Genomic DNA, 5,000 nt, shown 5'->3' on the forward strand with positions numbered 1-5,000 from the left:
AGGACTCTAACGAGGCCCTGTAATTGGAATGAGTACATCCTAAAACTCTTAACGAGTATCCATTGGAGGGCAAGTCTGGTGCCAGCAGCCGCGGTAATTCCAGCTCCAACAGTGTATGCTAAAGTTGTTGCGGTTGAAAAGCTCGTAGTTGGATTTTGGGCGAGCGCCGCCGGTCCGTCGCAAGGCGTGTCACTGGTTGCGTTCGCCTCACCTTCGGTTCTCCGTCGGTGCTCTTGACTGAGTGTCGGCGGTGGCCGATAAGTTTACTTTGAAAAAATTAGAGTGTTCAAAGCAGGCTGTTCGCCTGCATAGTGTTGCATGGAATAATGGAATAGGACCTCGGTTCTATTTTGTTGGTTTTCGGAGCACGAGGTAATGATTAAGAGGGACAGACGGGGGCGTCCGTACTCTGCCGTTAGAGGTGAAATTCTTGGATCGGCGGAAGACGAACTACTGCGAAAGCATTCGCCAAGAATGTTTTCTTTAATCAAGAGCGAAAGTCAGAGGTTCGAAGACGATCAGATACCGTCCTAGTTCTGACTATAAACGATGCCAACTAGCGATCGGGAGGCGTTACCATGACGACCTTTCCGGCAGCTTCCGGGAAACCAAAGTCTTTGGGTTCCGGGGGAAGTATGGTTGCAAAGCTGAAACTTAAAGGAATTGACGGAAGGGCACCACCAGGAGTGGAGCCTGCGGCTTAATTTGACTCAACACGGGGAAACTCACCCGGCCCGGACACAGGTAGGATTGACAGATTGAGAGCTCTTTCTTGATTCTGTGGGTGGTGGTGCATGGCCGTTCTTAGTTGGTGGAGCGATTTGTCTGGTTAATTCCGATAACGAACGAGACTCTGGCATGCTAAATAGTTACGCGACCTTCTCGGTCGGCGTCTAACTTCTTAGAGGGACTAGTGGCGTTTAGCCACACGAGATTGAGCAATAACAGGTCTGTGATGCCCTTAGATGTCCGGGGCCGCACGCGCGCTACACTGAGTGAAGCAGCGAGTGTCTAACCTAGGCCGAAAGGTCCGGGTAACCCGTTGAACCTCATTCGTGATTGGGATAGGGACTTGCAATTGTTTCCCTTGAACGAGGAATTCCCAGTAAGCGCAAGTCATCAACTTGCGTTGATTACGTCCCTGCCCTTTGTACACACCGCCCGTCGCTACTACCGATTGAATGGTTTAGTGAGATCCTTGGATCGGCCCCGTCGCGGCTGGCAACGGCCGCGTCGGCGTGTCGAGAAGACGATCAAACTTGATCATTTAGAGGAAGTAAAAGTCGTAACAAGGTTTCCGTAGGTGAACCTGCGGAAGGATCATTACCGAAGGTGGTGGTAGGCCCCGGCCGACCGCGCACTGAATTGTCTTTGGGTGCCGCCGAGAGGGCGGCCGTCAATCGGGGTTCCGCCCCGTGCGACACGCGTAACACGTTGGCATAGCAAGGCAGCCGAGTGCGATGGTGGCTTCTGGGCACCGCGCTCGATGTGCCGCCGGCCCAGCCCGGCGGTCGCTCGGCGCCGTTTGTTGGTGTTTTTGTGCAGTTGTTGTCGGTGGTGGTTTTGTGGTCGATCCCACAGTGTGACGTCCGCGCGCTTCGGCGCCGGGCGAAACGTCGAGGACGACTCTTAACGGTGGATCACTCGGCTCGCGAGTCGATGAAGGACGCAGCCAAGTGCGAGAAGTAATGTGAATTGCAGAACACATTGAACGTCGACCTTCTGAACGCGAATTGCGGTCTCGTGTCAATCCCGGGACCGCGTCTGCCTCAGGGTCGCGTTCGTCCTCACCCGAGGGCCGTCGCCTGGCCTCTGCGAAGACGGCCGGGCGTCGCCCCAAGTTGAAGCGGTCGCCGAGCTTTCTCGGCGCGACCGCGTGTCCCGTACACCGCCGGCCCCTCGACGTGTTCAACTACGTTCGAGGGGCGGGTCCAGGTCGGTCGGTCCGGTCACGAGATCAAGACCGACCGTGGGCCAAGGCGGCGACGGTACGCGCTCGGTCGGCGCCGGCGGCGACGACTTGCGATGCCAGCGGGCCGTGTAAGAAGCGGCCCGCTTGACACATACGACCTGAGTTCAGGCGAGAGCACCCGCTGAATTTAAGCATATTATTAAGCGGAGGAAAAGAACCAACAGGGATTCCCTGAGTAACGGCGAGTGAACCGGGAAGAGTCCAGCGTCGAATCTGCGCGCTTTTCGAGCGCGCCGAGTTGTGACGTACGGAAGTCCCAGTGCGGCTGACGGCGAGCGCCGGTGTCCTTCTGATCGAGGCCACGTCCCACGGCGGGTGTTAGGCCCATAGGGGCGCTTGCCTTGGCCGCTTCGGGTCTTCTCGGAGTCGGGTTGTTTGGGAATGCAGCCCAAAGCGGGTGGTAAACTCCACCTAAGACTAAATACGGTCGCGAGACCGATAGCGGACAAGTACCGTGAGGGAAAGTTGAAGTTAAGCGGCCGTTTGGCCGCCGGCGAAGCCGAGTGTTTCGACCCTTTGGCGCGAGCGAACGACTTGCGCCTAAGTCGAGGCGAGCAACCTGCGCGAAGGCGAGGTGCTAAATCATTTGCAGACGACCTAGTTGAAGATCGGGGTGTCGTACCCACTAGAGCAGTTTCTCACTGCGATGTGTTGAAAGTCATCCTCCAGATCTACGATTTGTCCTTTTGGGACTTGCTTTTTTTTTCGACTCGTCCGCCCGTGGTGTCGGACTTGTCTTTTTTTTTTCCCGCGCCGGACTTGTCTTGTTTTTTTTTTTTGCCGGGCAGGGCACGTCGGACTTATCTTCACCACGCCGAACGGGGACGACGATCGCTTGAGCAAGGTTTGATGAGAAGCCGTCACTCATCCGCGATACGACATTTCGCAATACGACAAGGGGGCGTCGTCGCCCTCCATTGGCTCGCGCCCCGTTTCAAAATCTTCCACGTGATTACCGCTCGCTCGCTTGGCTGGATTCGCGCCGATTGTTGACACGTGATTGGCCGTTACTCACTTATCCGCGACGAAGCCCACGTGTCACTTCGCAATACGAAAAGGGGGCGTCGTCGCCCTCCATTGGCTCGAGCCCCGTTTCAAAATCTTCCACGTGATTACCGCTCGCTCGCTTGGCTGGATTCGCGCCGATTGTTGACACGTGATTGGCCGTTACTCACTCATCCGCGACGAAGCTCACGTGTCATTTCGCAATACGAAAAGGGGGCGTCGCCGCCGCCCATTGGATCGCACAATTTCGCAATACGACCAGGTACAAACTAACCAAACCAAAAAAGTTCAAGAGACCGCACGTGCAAGCATACTAACCAAACCCTAGGTAAGGTATGTTAGAGCGAAAGACAGTAAACTCGAATGAGCCAAGAAAGAGCGGTGCGGGGCCGGTCGGAGCGCACCCTTTTCTCGGTGGCTGGCGGGCGAGAGAGTGCTGCGTCGCCAGCATCGGCGTCGAAAGAAGCCGAGCCGAAAAAAGTTAAAGTACAAACGTGCAAGCATACTAACCTAACCCTAGGTAAGGCATGTCAGAGCGAAAGACAGTAAACTCGAATGAGCCAAGAAAGAGCGGTGCGGGGCCGGTCGGAGCGCACCCATTTCTCGGTGGCTGGCGGGCGAGAGAGTGCTGCGTCGCCGGCATCGGCGTCGAAAGAAGCCGAGCCGAAAAAAGTTAAAGTACAAACGTGCAAGCATACTAACCTAACCCTAGGTAAGGCATGTCAGAGCGAAAGACAGTAATTTCGAATGAGCCAAGAAAGAGCGGTGCGGGGCCGGTCGGAGCGCACCCTTTTCTCGGTGGCTGGCGGGCGAGAGAGTGCTGCGTCGCCGGCATCGGCGTCGAAAGAAGCCGAGCCGAAAAAAGTTAAAGTACAAACGTGCAAGCATACTAACCTAACCCTAGGTAAGGCATGTCAGAGCGAAAGACAGTAAACTCGAATGAGCCAAGAAAGAGCGGTGCGGGGCCGGTCGGAGCGCACCCTTTTCTCGGTGGCTGGCGGGCGAGAGAGTGCTGCGTCGCCGGCATCGGCGTCGAAAGAAGCCGAGCCGAAAAAAGTTAAAGTACAAACGTGCAAGCATACTAACCTAACCCTAGGTAAGGCATGTCAGAGCGAAAGACAGTAATTTCGAATGAGCCAAGAAAGAGCGGTGCGGGGCCGGTCGGAGCGTCGCCCCAAGTTGAAGCGGTCGCCGAGCTTTCTCGGCGCGACCGCGTGTCCCGTACACCGCCGGCCCCTCGACGTGTTCAACTACGTTCGAGGGGCGGGTCCAGGTCGGTCGGTCCGGTCACGAGATCAAGACCGACAGTGGGCCAAGGCGGCGACGGTACGCGCTCGGTCGGCGCCGGCGGCGACGACTTGCGATGCCAGCGGGCCGTGTAAGAAGCGACCCGCTTGACACATACGACCTGAGTTCAGGCGAGAGCACCCGCTGAATTTAAGCATATTATTAAGCGGAGGAAAAGAAACCAACAGGGATTCCCTGAGTAACGGCGAGTGAACCGGGAAGAGTCCAGCGTCGAATCTGCGCGCTTTTCGAGCGCGCCGAGTTGTGACGTACGGAAGTCCCAGTGCGGCTGACGGCGAGCGCCGGTGTCCTTCTGATCGAGGCCTCGTCCCACGGCGGGTGTTAGGCCCATAGGGGCGCTTGCCTTGGCCGCTTCGGGTCTTCTCGGAGTCGGGTTGTTTGGGAATGCAGCCCAAAGCGGGTGGTAAACTCCACCTAAGACTAAATACGGTCGCGAGACCGATAGCGGACAAGTACCGTGAGGGAAAGTTGAAAAGCACTTTGAAGAGAGAGTTCAAGAGTACGTGAAACCGTTGAGAGGCAAACGGGAAGGCCCGTCAGGTCGCCGGCTCGCTTTCAGTTGGGTGCGGGGGCGCGCCGTCGCGGTTCGCGGACGCTTAAGGCGCCGCTGCCGAGTCGGCTCGCGCACCGTCTCAGCGCACTAGCGACCGGCGCGGGTCACGACCGGTTTGCCGTCGGTCTAAGTCCCCGCGCGAAGGTGGCCTCCGCTCCGGCG

General features: G+C 57.3%; 2 non-coding genes and 1 pseudogene across 2 annotated transcripts in view; all 3 read left to right on the top strand.

The window, feature by feature from the left end:
• LOC144413341 (small subunit ribosomal RNA) overlaps positions 1-1,326 on the top strand; it is a 1,810-nt gene extending 484 nt beyond the window's left edge. The window contains exon 1 of the ribosomal RNA XR_013469375.1: positions 1-1,326. This exon is cut by the window's left edge and continues 484 nt beyond it. This is a non-coding gene — a ribosomal RNA (small subunit ribosomal RNA).
• A 298-nt stretch (positions 1,327-1,624) lies between these two features.
• Positions 1,625-1,778, top strand: LOC144413245 (5.8S ribosomal RNA). Its single transcript, XR_013469282.1, has one exon. It is a non-coding gene; the product is annotated as a 5.8S ribosomal RNA (ribosomal RNA).
• A 2,603-nt stretch (positions 1,779-4,381) lies between these two features.
• The window catches only part of LOC144413540 (large subunit ribosomal RNA), a 3,695-nt pseudogene continuing 3,076 nt past the window's right edge, over positions 4,382-5,000 (top strand).

The sequence above is a fragment of the Styela clava genome, chromosome 15 (genome assembly GCF_964204865.1).
Source record: "Styela clava chromosome 15, kaStyClav1.hap1.2, whole genome shotgun sequence".
Taxonomy (NCBI): Eukaryota; Metazoa; Chordata; class Ascidiacea; order Stolidobranchia; family Styelidae; genus Styela; species Styela clava.